This window comes from Gadus chalcogrammus, chromosome 6 (assembly GCF_026213295.1).
Source record: "Gadus chalcogrammus isolate NIFS_2021 chromosome 6, NIFS_Gcha_1.0, whole genome shotgun sequence".
NCBI classification, from domain to species: Eukaryota; Metazoa; Chordata; class Actinopteri; order Gadiformes; family Gadidae; genus Gadus; species Gadus chalcogrammus.
The window spans coordinates 26,924,632-26,942,522 of record NC_079417.1 but is presented as its reverse complement, the minus strand read 5'-3'; positions in this window follow the sequence as shown (position 1 = coordinate 26,942,522).

Sequence of the window (17,891 nt, the reverse complement as noted above, 5' to 3'; positions counted from 1 at the left end):
AGCAGAGTGGCGCAGCGGAAGCGTGCTGGGCCCATAACCCAGAGGTCGATGGATCGAAACCATCCTCTGCTATAATCAGACCGTTTCAAAGTCTCAGTCGTAAAATGAATAGCATTCAGAATCAAGAATCCTGTGCTGCAGTACGTGTGGACTACCCCACACGTATTGCCCACTTCAGAAGCTGTGATGGCAATTTAAAGATGTTTACCACAAAAGATAACAGTGCGCAAAGAGCCAGGGTTCAGATGTTGACTCGATATTGTGTAATTGTTAAGCAGAGTGGCGCAGCGGAAGCGTGCTGGGCCCATAAACCATAACCCAGAGGTCGATGGATCGAAACCATCCTCTGCTATAATCAGACCGTTTCTAATTTTCAGTCGTAAAATGAATAGCATTCAGAATCAAGAATCCATTGCTGCAGTATGTGTGGACTACCCCACATGTATTGCCCACTTCAGAAGCTGTGATGGTAATGTAAAGTTGTTTAACACGAATGATAACAATGCGCAAAGAGCCAGGGTTCAGATGTTGACTCGATATTGTGTAGTTGTTAAGCAGAGTGGCGCAGCGGAAGCGTGCTGGGCCCATAACCCAGAGGTCGATGGATCGAAACCATCCTCTGCTAGCAGGATTACCTAATATAGCATCAATCAATCAATGAAATGATTTGCAATTAAATTTTGAGTCTAGCCTCAATAGATAGCATGAAGTGTTCTACTCACAATATTAGAGATAAATAGCAAGCATTTTAAAACAAATATCCGTTACGAAGATGATTGAGCGTGGGATTGGTTGCGAGACTGGGGTTGATTGAAAAATTAAGAACGAGTATACCTACCTTATTCTTTTGTATTTCAGTCCTTGCTAGTGCTTGGTTGGTCGTTCATTTCTTTGGTCTAATCTCATGTTGTAAATACGCGTGTGCCCCAGTGTTCTAATGGATAAAGCACCTACCTCCTAAACCTGGATTTGTGGGTTCGTGTCCCGTTCGGGATTTTTTGAAGCAGAGTGGCGCAGCGGAAGCGTGCTGGGCCCATTACCCAGAGGTCGATAGATCGAAACCATCCTCTGCTATAATCAGACCGTTTCGGTCGTAAACTGAATAGCATTCAGAATTAAGAATCCTGTGCTGCAGTACGTGTGGACTACCCAACACGTATTGCCCACATCAGACGCCGTGATGGCAATTTAAAGATGTTTACCATAAAAAATAACAATGTGCATTGAGCCAGGGTTTAGATGTTGCATCTATATTTTGGAAATGTAAAGCAGAGTGGCGCAGCGGAAGCGTGCTGGGCCCATAACCCAGTGGTCGATGGATCGAAACCATCCTCTGCTATAATCAGACCGTTTCAAAGTCTCAGTCGTAAAATGAATAGCATTCAGAATCAAGAATCCTGTGCTGCAGTACGTGTGGACTACCCCACACGTATTGCCCACTTCAGAAGCTGCGATGGCAATTAAAAGATGTTTACCACAAAAGATAACAATGCGCAAAGAGCCAGGGTTCAGATGTTGACTCGATATTGTGTAATTGTTAAGCAGAGTGGTGAAGCGGAAGCGTGCTGGGCCCATAACCCAGAGGTCGATGGATAGAAACCATCCTCTGCTAGCAGGATTACCAAATATAGCATCAATCAATCAATGAAAAGAATTGCAATTAAAATTTTAGTCTAGCCTCAATAGATAGCATGAAGTGTTCTACTCACAATATTAGAGATAAATAGCAAGCATTTTAAAACAAATATCAGTTACGAAGATGATTGAGCGTGGGATTGGTAGCGAGACTGGGGTTGATTGAAAAATTAAGAACGAGTATACCTACCTTATTCTTTTGTATTTCAGTCCTTGCTAGTGCTTGGTTGGTCGTTCATTTCTTTGGTCTAATCTCATGTTGTAAATACGCATGTGCCCCAGTGTTCTAATGGATAAAGCACCTACCTCCTAAACCTGGATTTGTGGGTTTGTGTCCCGTCTGGTATTATTTGAAGCAGAGTGGCGCAGCGGAAGCGTGCTGGGCCCATAACCCAGAGGTCGATGGATCGAAACCATCCTCTGCTATAATCAGACCGTTTCTAATTTTCAGTCGTAAAATGAATAGCATTCAGAATCAAGAATCCTGTGCTGCAGTATGTGTGGACTACCCCACATGTATTGCCCACTTCAGAAGCTGTGATGGTAATGTAAAGTTGTTAAACACGAAAGATAACAATGCGCAAAGAGCCAGGGTTCAGATGTTGACTCGATATTGTGTAGCTGTTAAGCAGAGTGGCGCAGCGGAAGCGTGCTGGGCCCATAACCCAGAGGTCGATGGATCGAAACCATCCTCTGCTGGCAGGATTACCTAATATAGTATCAATCAATGAAATGAATTGTAATTTAATTTTGAGTCTAGCCTCAATAGATAGCATGAAGTGTTCTACTCACAATATTAGAGATAAATAGCAAGCATTTTAAAACAAATATCCGTTACGAAGATGATTGAGCGTGGGATTGGTTGCGAGACTGGGGTTGATTGAAAAATTAAGAACGAGTATACCTACCTTATTCTTTTGTATTTCAGTCCTTGCTAGTGCTTGGTTGGTCTTTCATTTCTTTGGTCTAATCTCATGTTGTAAATACGCGTGTGCCCCAGTGTTCTAATGGATAAAGCACCTACCTCCTAAACCTGGATTTGTGGGTTCGTGTCCCGTTCAGGATTTTTTGAAGCAGAGTGGCGCAGCGGAAGCGTACTGGGCCCATTACCCAGAGGTCGATAGATCGAAACCATCCTCTGCTATAATCAGACCGTTTCGGTCGTAAACTGAATAGCATTCAGAATTAAGAATCCTGTGCTGCAGTACGTGTGGACTACCCAACACGTATTGCCCACATCAGACGCCGTGATGGCAATTTAAAGATGTTTACCATAAAAAATAACAATGTGCATTGAGCCAGGGTTTAGATGTTGCATCTATATTTTGTAAATGTAAAGCAGAGTGGTGCAGCGGAAGCGTGCTGGGCCCAGAGGTCGATGGATCGAAACTATCCTCTGCTATAATCAGACCGTTTCAAAGTCTCAGTCGTAAAATGAATAGCGTTCAGAATCAAGAATCCTGTGCTGCAGTACGTGTGGACTACCCCACACGTATTGCCCACTTCAGAAGCTGTGATGGCAATTTAATGATGTTTACCACAAAAGATAACAATGCGCAAAGAGCCAGGGTTCAGATGTTGACTCGATATTGTGTAATTGTTAAGCAGAGTGGTGAAGCGGAAGCGTGCTGGGCCCATAACCAAGAGGTCGATGGATCGAAACCATCCTCTGCTAGCAGGGTTACCAAATATAGCATCAGTCCATCAATGAAAAGAATTGCAATTAAAATTTTAGTCTGGCCTCAATAGATAGCATGAAGTGTTCTACTCACAATATTAGAGATAAATAGCAAGCATTTTAAAACAAATATCAGTTACGAAGATGATTGAGCGTGGGATTGGTAGCGAGACTGGGGTTGATTGAAAAATTAAGAACGAGTATACCTACCTTATTCTTTTGTATTTCAGTCCTTGCTAGTGCTTGGTTGGTCGTTCATTTCTTTGGTCTAATCTCATGTTGTAAATACGCGTGTGCCCCAGTGTTCTAATGGATAAAGCACCTACCTCCTAAACCTGGATTTGTGGGTTTGTGTCCCGTCTGGTATTATTTGAAGCAGAGTGGCGCAGCGGAAGCGTGCTGGGCCCATAACCCAGAGGTCGATGGATCGTAACCATCCTCTGCTATAATCAGACCGTTTCTAATTTTCAGTCGTAAAATGAATAGCATTCAGAATCAAGAATCCTGTGCTGCAGTATGTGTGGACTACCCCACATGTATTGCCCACTTCAGAAGCTGTGATGGTAATGTAAAGTTGTTTAACACGAAAGATAACAATGCGCAAAGAGCCAGGGTTCAGATGTTGACTCGATATTGTGTAGTTGTTAAGCAGAGTGGTGCAGCGGAAGCGTGCTGGGCCCATAACCCAGAGGTCGATGGATTGAAACCATCCTCTGCTAGCAGGATTACCTAATATAGCATCAATCAATCAATGAAATGAATTGTAATTCAATTTTGAGTCTAGCCTCAATAGATAGCATGAAGTGTTCTACTCACAATATTAGAGATAAATAGCAAGCATTTTAAAACAAATATCCGTTACGAAGATGATTGAGCGTCGGATTGGTAGCGAGACTGGGGTTGATTGAAAAATTAAGAACGAGTATACCTACCTTATTCTTTTGTATTTCAGTCCTTGCTAGTGCTTGGTTGGTCGTTCATTTCTTTGGTCTAATCTCATGTTGTAAATACGCGTGTGCCCCAGTGTTCTAATGGATAAAGCACCTACCTCCTAAACCTGGATTTGTGGGTTCGTGTCCCGTATGGGATTATTTGAAGCAGAGTGGCGCAGCGGAAGCGTGCTGGGCCCATAACCCAGAGGTCGATAGATCGAAACCATCCGCTGCTATAATCCGACCGTTTCAGTCGTAAAATGAATAGCATTCAGAATCAAGAATCCTGTGCTGCAGTACGTGTGGACTGCAACACGTATTGCCCACATCAGACGCTGTGATGGCAATTTAAAGATGTTTACCATAACAATGTGCATTGAGCCAGGGTTTAGATGTTGCATCTATATTTTGTAACTGTAAAGCAGAGTGGCAGAGTGGCGCAGCGGAAGCGTGCTAGGCCCATAACCCAGAGGTCGATGGATCGAAACCATCCTCTGCTATAATCAGACTGTTTCAAAGTCTCAGTCGTAAAATGAATAGCATTCAGAATCAAGAATCCTGTGCTGCAGTACGTGTGGACTACCCCACACGTATTGCCCACTTCAGAAGCTGTGATCGCAATTTAAAGATGTTTACCACAAAAGATAACAATGCGCAAAGAGCCAGGGTTCAGATGTTGACTCAATATTGTGTATTTGTTAAGCAGAGTGGCGCAGCGGAAGCGTGCTTGGCCCATAACCCAGAGGTCGATGGATAGAAACCATCCTCTGCTAGCATGATTACCTAATATAGCATCAATCAATCAATGAAATGAACTGCAATTGATTTTTTAGTCTAGCCTCAATAGATAGCATGAAGTGTTCTACTCACAATATTAGAGATAAATAGCAAGCATTTTAAAACAAATATCCGTTACGAAGATGATTGAGCGTCGGATTGGTAGCGAGACTGGGGTTGATTGAAAAATTAAGAACGAGTATACCTACCTTATTCTTTTGTATTTCAGTCCTTGCTAGTGCTTGGTTGGTCGTTCATTTCTTTGGTCTAATCTCATGTTGTAAATACGCGTGTGCCCCAGTGTTCTAATGGATAAAGCACCTACCTCCTAAACCTGGATTTGTGGGTTCGTGTCCCGTATTGGATTATTTGAAGCAGAGTGGCGCAGCGGAAGCGTGCTGGGCCCATAACCCAGAGGTCGATAGATCGAAACCATCCGCTGCTATAATCCGACCGTTTCAGTCGTAAAATGAATAGCATTCAGAATCAAGACTCCTGTGCTGCAGTACGTGTGGACTACCCAACACGTATTGCCCACATCAGACGCCGTGATGGCAATTTAAAGATGTTTCCCATAAAAAATAACAATGTGCATTGAGCCAGGGTTTAGATGTTGCATCTATATTTAGTAACAGTAAAGCAGAGTGGCGCAGCGGAAGCGTGCTGGGCCCATAACCCAGAGGTCGATGGATCGAAACCATCCTCTGCTATAATTTGACCGTTTCAAAGTCTCAGTCGTAAAATGAATAGCATTCAGAATCAAGAATCCTGTGCTGCAGTACGTGTGGACTACCCCACACGTATTGCCCACTTCAGAAGCTGTGATGGCAATTTAAAGATGTTTATCACAAAAGATAACAATGCGCAAAGAGCCAGGGTTCAGATGTTGACTCAATATTATGTATTTGTTAAGCAGAGTGGTGCAGCGGAAGCGTGCTGGGCCCATAATCCAGAGGTTTATGGATCGAAACCATCCTCCGCTAGCAGAATTACCTAATATAGCATCAATCAATCAATGAAAATAATTGCAATTCAAATTTTTGTCTAGTGCTACGAGAGTGGCGTGTGTGTGCGCGAGAATGTCTGTGTGTGTGTGTGTGTGTGTGAGTGACGTCAGCGAATGAGTCGACGAATGAGTGAACGAGCGATTGAGCGTGTGTCAGTCTAGGAGGAATGAAACGAGTCCGGTTGTGTTTTCCGAGTTACGTGTACTGTTATAAATAACTGAATAAAGTACCAAACGCCGAGAATCCGTGCCCGTGTCTTTCGACCTATAAACAGACCCACTGCCGGTTATAGTGTAGGGTGTTACCCCCGAAAGGACATCGGCCCTGGAGGGAATGTCTCCCCTGTGCTCCCGGACTACGGTCTGAGAGCCAAGAAGCAGGAAAGGTGTAACATTGGCGACCACGAAGGGACCCTCTCACGCAAACGGAAACGCAGTCGTGAGCAAAGAATGAACGGTGAAATAAACCGGAGAAGTTAGAAGAGACAAAAGAATAAGCGGGAAGCATTGTTTACCTGATTCAGCTAAGCTAAAATGGCGGACGCTAACCGTCGTAGCCCGTGCAATCTCGGCTACTCAAAGTCCAACCCGTTCGTAACGATAAACGACGGTGATGTGGAAGAAACCATAGACAATATGAGTGAAGGAAATACAAGTTATTATGGACTTTCTAACGTGTTCCACCGTGAAGTGGAGCCTATTAGAATGAAGCATGCGGCGGCACCATGTGAGCTCATTCAACCCAAGTTCTCAAGCTGGAACCCCTTCATTAATTCCGAAGAGGACAGCTACCGTTTTCAATGTGGTGCGGCCAACAGACCAAGTGACTTTATTCCACAACCTGCTGCTATTGCAACACCACTTTCAAATCCCTTTTCTTCGGACCAGGGGAGTTACATCCACAGCACCCCCAAGATCGGTTGCCCCCCAGCCCCCACATGCCTGTGCACCTGCCCTTCTTCATCAAAGGATATTAACTATGGACATTCGCCGCAGCCAGGGCACAGTCAGACTATGAAGTTAAAGAGCTCTTTTCGCAAAGGTGAGCAACCAAAGTCACATCAGCCCTCCTCCGAGAGTGAGGATGACTATGATCATCGAGAAAGAGTCCCCACTTTGAGGCCCGGACAGTATGATGGCACCACACCCTGGACAGAGTTCCTGCACAGGTTTGAGAGTTGTGCTAAAGCTAACTACTGGTCCGCAAAGACAATGGCTGTCCAGTTGAAGTTCTGCATGGTAGGTGCAGCCGGGCCATCATCCACAGAAATCCCCGGTCCACCCAGTGGGACTACGTCCGCCTGGTGGAGGAGATAGAAACTGCATACGGCCCTTCCTCGCAGCATGCAGCTGCAGTAGCTATCGAGCTGAGACAGCGTGTCCACAAACCGGGTGAGGCTCTCCATGTTTTGCGAGATGACATCTACGGGAGAGTGTCAGTAGCCTACAGCAGCAGGGCTGATGCTGAACAGGACGCCATAGGAGTTGAAGTCTTTACTAATGCTCTAGGGGATGCAGAAATTGTACAAAAGCTTTTAGAGCAGCGCCCACAAACATTAGCCCAAGCCTTTGACATTGCCCATCGCTATGAAACCACGAAGCGAGCAGCATCATATGTCGCCGGTCTCATGCACTCAGGAGCCCGTGACATAGCTGAGCGCAGGCCCCGTGCTATGGTGATCAGAGAGGGAACCGACGAAGAGGAATTAAAGACAGCTACAGCGCCCCCATCAGCCATCTTTAAACCTGCGTCTTCCAGCCACAGTCACACACCATATAGAGGTAAAAGCACCAGAGACATTAAATGGGATGAGATTCGGTGTCACAACTGTTCAGGCTTGGGTCACATGAAGAGAAATTGCCCCTCACCAAGAAATGCAACTAGGGCTCTAACTTCAACCATGTCCCCTCAAAGCTCAAGGTCAGCTGTGCTTCACCTTAAGGCCCAGGGACAAGAAATGAACATTCACATGATTGTGTACGAGCTAGAAGTGTGCGCTGTTTTGGACAGTGGGGCTCGGAAAAGTGTTTTTCCTCTGTGTCATTACAACGCCATTCATCCAGATGTCAGGCCTCCACTTCAGTCCTCCATCGTAGAGACTCTGATCGGTGTTGGGCCTGGTGACATACCCATGCTCGGCGAAGCTCACATCCCTGTCCAGATCAACAACCGTCAGGTGAGCGTCCTCTTCCTGGTTGCTGATATAGCTGGTGACGAAGCCCTGCTGGGCCATCCATTCCTGAGCCAGGCCCAGGCACGTCTTGATTTTGGGAATCAACGGATTGTGCTGTTTGGAGAAGAGGTGCCGTATTTCGATTCCAAAAACAAACCAAAGGCGCACTCAGTGAGAGTGGCCCGGACGGTGGTGCTGGAGGCTGGGCAGGAGTTTGTGGTAAGAGGCAACATCCACCTTAAAGATCCAGTTGAAGGGGGATTGATGCTGAGCCCCACCAAAGGCTTTGTTGAAAAACACAGACTGTTAGTGGCCCGAGTTTTAGTGGAAGTTCAGCCCCATATGACCATGCCCCTCCGCATCTTCAATCCAGGCAACAGTGCCGTAACCATTAAAAAGGGGGCCATCGTGGGACTCCTCCAGCCGGTAGAGGTTCTGCAGCCTGCAAACGTGGTTGCCCACAACCAGCCTGAACAGACTGTCAGCAGCCGCCCTCCGGTCCCCCAGCACCTACAGGAGCTCTATGCCCAGAGCTCTACTGAGCTTAACCAAGAGGAGCAGCAGCGGCTAGCTCAGCTGCTGTGCACCTATGAGAATGTGTTCTCCACAGGACCCACTGACCTCGGCAGGACCAGCCTGGTTCAGCATGACATCGTAACCATGCCAAGCCTCCCAGTCAAGCAACCACCACGCCGGATGGCATTGGAGAAACAACAGGATGCTGACCAACAGATACAACAGAGCCTGGGGGCGGGGCTGGCCCGCCGCAGCAACAGCAGTTGGGCATCTCCCATAGTGATGGTAAAGAAAAAAGATGGAACGTACCGCCTCTGCATTGACTATAGAGGCCTGAATGACTGCACGATCAAAGATGCATATCCTCTGCCCCGCATCCAGGACACGCTGGACACCCTCTCTGACGCCAAGTGGTTCAGCACCCTTGACCTCGCGGCCGGCTACTGGCAAGTCGAACTGACCCCAAGAGCACGCAAAGCAGCAGCATTCTGCACCAAAAGTGGACTGTTTGAATGGAATGTCATGCCATTTGGACTGTGTAATGCCCCGGCGACATTCCAGCGCTTGATAGATCGGGTGCTGGCCGGCATGCAGTGGGAGACCTGCCTAGTGTACCTGGATGACATCATCGTTTTGGGCAGCGACGTTCCGCAGATGCTACAGCGGCTGGGCCAGGTTTTCAGTCGTCTCGACCAGGCCAAACTGAAGCTAAAACCATCTAAGTGCTGCCTCTTCCGCCGCCAAGTAGCCTACCTGGGTCACATCGTTTCAGAGAGCGGTGTGGCCACTGACCCCAACAAAGTCCAGAAAGTGCAGGACTGGCCAACACCGACATCAATCCAAGATGTCCGTCGCTTTGTGGGCCTTGCATCTTACTATCGGCGGTTCGTTAAAGACTTTGCTTCCATTGCAGAACCTCTCCATGCCCTGACCAAGAAACATGCCCAGTTTCGCTGGTCTGAGGAATGCCAGGCGGCATTTAATGAACTTAAAGGCTTGCTAACGACCGCGCCAATCCTGGGCTACCCACTCGACCAAGGCAACATGATACTAGACACAGACGCCAGTGACGTCGGTATCGGCGCTGTTCTCTCGCAGGTTCAGCAGGGTGTGGAACGTGTGCTAGCCTATGGAAGCCGCAAGCTGTCCACAACTGAACAGAATTACTGTACCACACGGCGAGAACTGCTAGCCGTGGTCGACTTCACGTCACACTTTCGCCAGTATCTCCTTGGGCGGCGCTTCACGGTGCGCACCGATCACAACAGCCTTCGGTGGCTAACAAGGATGAAGGAGCCTGAGGGACAGCTCGCCAGGTGGCTCGAGAGACTTGGCGAATACAACTTCGAGATCATCCATCGCCCTGGCCAGCTTCACGGCAACGCAGACAGCCTCTCCCGGAGACCCTGCCGTCAGTCCTGTCCTTGTAAGCTCCCCAGCCCATCTCCTCCTCAGTTGAACATCAGTCACCAGGCTGTGCAGTGCAATTTGGACTCTGACATCAACCAGGCGATGCTGAGTCCAGTGGGGGTAGAGAGACACCCAGCTTCCGCAGAAGCAAGTCTAGTGGGGGTAGACAAGGCCCTGCCAGCTGACTCTAACAACTTAAAGTCCCCCGAGAAAATATACCTGACTAAGTCAAAAGAAAATGAACTGTTTGCTGGTTGGTCCCTGGAGGAGCTGCGACAAGCCCAGGAAGACGACGCAGACATTGCACCCATCATAACCTGGTTGGAAACCAGCGGAGAGCGTCCTGCATGGGTAACAGTCTCACCATGCAGCCCAGCCACAAAGACCTATTGGAGCCAGTGGAAACGCCTCTACATCAGAGACGGAGTGCTAGTTAGACGCTTCTACTGCCTGGACGATACCCAATTCTATCCACAAGTAGTGCTGCCCCGCACCTTCCGGCCAGACATCATGAGACAGATGCATGAGGGACAAGTTGGCGGACATTTTGGTGTAGAGCGCACGGTAGCTCGGCTGCAAACCCGATACTTCTGGTACAGAATGAGGGAGGACGTCGCCCTGTGGTGTAACACCTGCACCAGCTGCGCATCAAAAGCCAGGCCACGGAAGACACCGCAAGCCCCCATGGGCACTGTTCGAGTCGGAGCGCCTATGGAGCGCATCGCTTTAGATATTATGGGGCCACTGAATGAGACTGAACGCCACAACAGATATGTGCTGGTAATACAGGACTATTTTACAAAATGGGTCGAAGCTTTTCCCCTACCTAACGAACAAGCTGTAACTGTGGCTGAAGTGCTCGCCTCCGAGTGGGTGTGTCGCTATGGAGCCCCGCAGACACTGCACAGCGACCAAGGCCGGAACTTCGAGTCTGAGGTGTTCCAGGAAATGTGCAAGCTGTTCGGGATCGACAAAACACACACCACACCTTTCCGTCCTCAGTCCGATGGGCAAGTTGAAAGGTTCAATGCCACTCTGCAAAAGATCCTGGCCACGACAGCCGAGCGTTGCCACTGGGATTGGGACCTCATGATTCCCTACGCTGTCATGGCCTACAGAGCAACAAAGCACAGTTCAACTGGTTTCACCCCGAACTACATGATGTTTGGCCGGGAAGTGAGTGAGCCAGTAGACCTTGTATCCGGCCTGCCGCCGGACCCTGAACCAGCTCCCTCAGCCCCTGAGTATGTCCAGCACCTTCGAGAGCGACTGGAGCTGGCTCACCAAATCACCAGAGATGCTCTCGGAGAGTCTGTGGAACGTGCAAAGAGACAATATGACAAGAACTGTTGCCGCACACATTACAACGTTGGTGATGCTGTGTGGTACCTCATCAAAGGAACAAAAAAATTCAAGAACAGAGTGAGGAAGTTCCTCCCATCTTACGAAGGGCCATTCTTCGTTCTGGGTCAGTTGGACGACCTGGTTTATCGAATCCAGAAAGGGCCAAAGACTAAAGTAAAGGTGGTTCACCACGATCAGCTAAAGCCTTATCGCTGCCGGGACCCACTGGACAATACTTGGGCCCTGGAGCAAGCCCAGAGCTGGACACCAATGGAGGTGTCACCCCCAGACGACGTAGATCCTGCTGACACTCTACTGGGTCTGCCCCAGCTCTTCTCCAACACTGATGACAGCTCCAGCTTTCCCTCATCAGATCCAGCTGTGGACATCCCTGTAGCTGCTGCTTCTCACCTTGACTCCTCCGTTCCTGTGGAGTTAAAGGACAGTGGGGGTGGTGCGGCGGTGCAGCACCCTCAGAGCCCTCGTTCTCAAAGGCCCCAGCGCAGGCGTAGACCACCGACTCAGTTTGGTGAGTGGGTGGCTCACTGAGCGCCCGGCTCATTGAGCGCCCGTGTTCATGGGCAGTTCCAGGACTTTAAGGGCAATGTTTACAATGTTTAAAAACAATAATAAGCTGCTTATGTTTTGTATTTCTCTTGGTAAAGAATATATAATATATATATAAAAATAAAAATAAAAAAAATAAATAAAAGAGAACTTAAAGGTAAAAATAAAATATATATATATATATATATATATGTTTGATACAAAGTCAACTGTTATAGGCTCTTCCAGCTAATTGTTATTTTCTATACTTAAAAAAAAAAAAAAAAAAACTTGACGTAATGCTTGTTGAATGCACTATGGGGTAAACTGCATTTGGTTCTGCAGGTTTGCATTTTTCTGTTAATATTTTGAGTAATTACAGAGAACTACTATTATCCTTAAAATGCTAATTATATCTTCTACTCGTAGTCTGAACGATGGGTATTGTAATGACTTTTCAGAATTTGTTCTGCTCAACTGTAATATGTGCACTAAACGCAACACACTGTTCAATTCTTGCCTTTGCACTACAAGCTACACTTTATCGTCATTCCTCTTAAATCGACGCCTACTAGTTATACTGCACCCTTTGAACTAGATTGAATGTGTATGGGGGCTGTATATCTGGAGTGAAAAATCTGTTTTGATTGTCATCCAGAGTGGGGGTAGTGTTACGAGAGTGGCGTATGTGTGTGCGAGAGAATGTCTGTGTGTGTGTGTGTGTGAGTGACGTCAGCGAATGAGTCGACGAACGAGTGAACGAGCGATTGAGCGTGTGTCAGTCTAGGAGGAATGAAACGAGTCCGGTTGTGTTTTCCGAGTTACGTGTACTGTTATAAATAACTGAATAAAGTACCAAACGCCGAGAATCCGTGCCCGTGTCTTCCGACCTATAAACAGACCCACTGCCGGTTATAGTGAAGGGTGTTACCCCCGAAAGGACATCGGCCCTGGAGGGAACGTCTCCCCTGTGCTCCCGGACTACGGTCTGAGAGCCAAGGAACAGGAAAGGTGTAACACTAGCCTCAATAGATAGCATGAAGTGTTCTACTCACAATATAAGAGATAAATAGCAAGCATTTTAAAACAAATATCAGTTACGAAGATGATTGAGCGTGGGATTGGTAGCGAGACTGGGGTTGATTGAAAAATTAAGAACGAGTATACCTACCTTATTCTTTTGTGTTTCAGTCCTTGCTAGTCCTTGGTTGGTCGTTCATTTCTTTGGTCTAATCTCATGTTGTAAATACGCGTGTGCCCCAGTGTTCTAATGGATAAAGCACCTACCTCCTAAACCTGGATTTGTTGGTTTGTGTCCCGTCTAGGATGATTTGATTTGAAGCAGAGTGGCGCAGCGGAAGAGTGCTGGGCCCATAACCCAGAGGTCGATGGATCGAAACCATCCTCTGCTATAATCAGAACTATTCAATGATTCAGTCTTAAAATGAATAGCATTTAAAATCAGAATCAAGAATCCTGTGCTGCAGTACGTGTGGACTGCAACACGTATTGCCCACATCAGTCGCTGTGATGGCAATTTAAAGATGTTGACCATAAAAAATAACAATGTGCATTGAGCCAGGGTTTAGATGTTGCATCTATAATTTGTAACTGAAAAGCAGAGTGGCGCAGTGGAAGCGTGCTGGGCCCATAACCCAGAGGTCGATGGATCGAAACCATCCTCCGCTATAATCAGACCCTTTCAAAGTCTCAGTTGTAATATGTATAGCATTCAGAATCAAGAATCCTGTGCTGCAGTACGTGTGGACTACCCCACACGTATGGCCCACTTCAGAAGCTGTGAGGGCAACTTAAAGATTTTTACCACAAAAGATAACAATGCGCAAAGAGCCAGGGTTCAGATGTTGACTCGATATTGTGTATTTGTTAAGCAGAGTGGTGAAGCGGAAGTGTGCTGGGCCCATAACCCAGAGGTCGTTGGATCGAAACCATCCTCTGCTAGCAGGATTACCTAATTTAGCATCAATCAATCAATGAAATGAATTGCAATTGATTTTTTAGTCTAGCCTCAATAGATAGCATGAAGTGTTCTTCTCACAATATCAGAGATAAATAGCAAGCATTTTAAATCAAATATCCGTTACGAAGATGATTGAGCGTGGGATTGGTAGCGAGACTGGGGTTGATTGAAAAATTAAGAACGAGTATACCTACCTTATTCTTTTGTATTTCAGTCCTTGCTAGTCCTTGGTTGGTCGTTCATTTCTTTGGTCTAATCTCATGTTGTAAATACGCGTGTGCCCCAGTGTTCTAATGGATAAAGCACCTACCTCCTAAACCTGGATTTGTGGGTTTGTGTCCCGTCTCGTATTTTTTGAAGCAGAGTGGCGCAGCGGAAGCGTGCTGGGCCCATAACCCAGAGGTCGATGGATCGAAACCATCCTCTGCTATAATCAGACCGTTTCAAAGTCTCAGTTGTAAAATGTATAGCATTCAGAATCAAGAATCCTGTGCTGCAGTACGTGTGGAATACCCCACACGTATTGCCCACTTCAGAAGCTGTGATGGTAATGTAAAGATGTTTACCACGAAAGATAACAATGCGCAAAGAGCCAGCGTTCAGATGTTGACTCGATATTGTGTAGTTGTTAAGCAGAGTGGCGCAGCGGAAGCGTGCTGGGCCCATAACCCAGAGGTCGATGGATCGAAACCATCCTCTGCTAGCAGGATTACCTATTATAGCATCAATCAATCAATGAAATGAATTGCAATTAAATTTTTAGTCTAGCCTCAATAGATAGCATGAAGTGTTCTACTCACAATATTAGAGATAAATAGCAAGCATTTTAAAACAAATATCCGTTACGAAGATGATTGAGCGTGGGATTGGTAGCGAGACTGGGGTTGATTGAAAAATTAAGAACGAGTATACCTACCTTATTCTTTTGTATTTCAGTCCTTGCTAGTGCTTGGTTGGTCGTTCATTTCTTTGGTCTAATCTCATGTTGTAAATACGCGTGTGCCCCAGTGTTCTAATGGATAAAGCACCTACCTCCTAAACCTGGATTTGTGGGTTCGTGTCCCGTATAGGGTTATTTGAAGCAGAGTGGCGCAGCGGAAGCGTGCTGGGCCCATAACCCAGAGGTCGATAGATCGAAACCATCCTCTGCTATAATCAGACAGTTTCAGTCGTAAACTGAATAGCATTCAGAATTAAGAATCCTGTGCTGCAGTACGTGTGGACATCCCAACACGTATTGCCCACATCAGATGCCGTGATGGCAATTTAAAGATGTTTACCATAAAAAATAACAACGTGCATTGAGCCAGGGTTTAGATGTTGCATCTATAATTTGTAACTGAAAAGCAGAGTGGCGCAGCGGAAGCGTGCTGGGCCCATAACCCAGAGGTCGATGGATCGAAACCATCCTCTGCTATAATCAGACCGTTACAAAGTCTCAGTTGTAAAATGTATAGCATTCAGAATCAAGAATCCTGTGCTGCAGTACGTGTGGAATACCCCACACGTATTGCCCACATCAGAAGCTGTGATGGTAATGTAAAGATGTTTACCACGAAAGATGACAATGCGCAAAGAGCCAGCGTTCAGATGTTGACTCGATATTGTGTAGTTGTTAAGCAGAGTGGCGCAGCGGAAGCGTGCTGGGGCCATAACCCAGAGGTCGATGGATCGAAACCATCCTCTGCTAGCAGGATTACCTATTATAGCATCAATCAATCAATGAAATGAATTGCAATTAAATTTTTAGTCTAGCCTCAATAGATAGCATGAAGTGTTCTACTCACAATATTAGAGATAAATAGCAAGCATTTTAAAACAAATATCCGTTACGAAGATGATTGAGCGTGGGATTGGTAGCGAGACTGGGGTTGATTGAAAAATTAAGAACGAGTATACCTACCTTATTCTTTTGTATTTCAGTCCTTGCTAGTGCTTGGTTGGTCGTTCATTTCTTTGGTCTAATCTCATGTTGTAAATACGCGTGTGCCCCAGTGTTCTAATGGATAAAGCACCTACCTCCTAAACCTGGATTTGTGGGTTCGTGTCCCGTATAGGGTTATTTGAAGCAGAGTGGCGCAGCGGAAGCGTGCTGGGCCCATAACCCAGAGGTCGATAGATCGAAACCATCCTCTGCTATAATCAGACAGTTTCAGTCGTAAACTGAATAGCATTCAGAATTAAGAATCCTGTGCTGCAGTACGTGTGGACATCCCAACACGTATTGCCCACATCAGATGCCGTGATGGCAATTTAAAGATGTTTACCATAAAAAATAACAACGTGCATTGAGCCAGGGTTTAGATGTTGCATCTATAATTTGTAACTGAAAAGCAGAGTGGCGCAGCGGAAGCGTGCTGGGCCCATAACCCAGAGGTCGATGAATCGAAACCATCCTCTGCTATAATCAGACCGTTTCAAAGTCTCAGTTGTTAAATGTATAGCATTCAGAATCAAGAATCCTGTGCTGCAGTACGTGTGGAATACCCCACACGTATTGCCCACTTCAGAAGCTGTGATGGCAATTTAAAGATGTTTGCCACAAAAGATAACAATGCGCAAAGAGCCAGGGTTCAGATGTTGACTCGATATTGTGTAATTGTTAAGCAGAGTGGTGAAGCGGAAGCGTGCTGGGCCCATAACCCAGGGGTTGATGGATCGAAACCATCCTCTGCTAGCATGATTACCTAATATAGCATCAATCAATCAATCAATGAAATGAATTGCAATTGATTTTTTAGTCTAGCCTCAATAGATAGCATGAAGTGTTCTCCTCACAATATTAGAGATAAATAGCAAGCATTTTAAATCAAATATCCGTTACGAAGATGATTGAGCGCGGGATTGGTAGCGAGACTGGGGTTGATTGAAAAATTAAGAATGAGTATACCTACCTTATTCTTTTGTATTTCAGTCCTTGCTAGTGCTTGGTTGGTCGTTCATTTCTTTGGTCTAATCTCATGTTGTAAATACGCGTGTGCCCCAGTGTTCTAATGGATAAAGCACCTACCTCCTAAACCTGGATTTGTGGGTTCGTGTCCCGTATGGGATTATTTGAAGCAGAGTGGCGCAGCGGAAGCGTGCTGGGCCCATAACCCAGAGGTCGATAGATCGAAACCATCCTCTGCTATAATCAGACCGTTTCAGTCGTAAAATGAATAGCATTCAGAATCAAGAATCCTGTGCTGCAGTACGTGTGGACTACCCAACACGTGTTGCCCACATCAGACGCCGTGATGGCAATTTAAAGATGTTTACCATAAAAAATAACAATGTGCATTGAGCCAGGGTTTAGATGTTGCATCTATATTTTGTAACTGAAAAGCAGAGTGGCGCAGCGGAAGCGTGCTGGGCCCATAACCCAGAGGTCGATGGGGCGAAACCATCCTCTGCTATAATCAGACCGTTTCAAAGTCTCAGTCGTAAAATGAATAGCATTCAGAATCAAGAATCCTGTGCTGCAGTACGTGTGGACATCCCAACACGTATTGCCCACATCAGATGCCGTGATGGCAATTTAAAGATGTTTACCATAAAAAATAACAACGTGCATTGAGCCAGGGTTTAGATGTTGCATCTATAATTTGTAACTGAAAAGCAGAGTGGCGCAGCGGAAGCGTGCTGGGCCCATAACCCAGAGGTCGATGGATCGAAACCATCCTCTGCTATAATCAGACTGTTTCAAAGTCTCAGTTGTAAAATGTATAGCATTCAGAATCAAGAATCCTGTGCTGCAGTACGTGTGGAATACCCCACACGTATTGCCCACATCAGAAGCTGTGATGGTAATGTAAAGATGTTTACCACGAAAGATAACAATGCGCAAAGAGCAAGCGTTCAGATGTTGACTCGATATTGTGTAATTGTTAAGCAGAGTGGTGAAGCGGAAGCG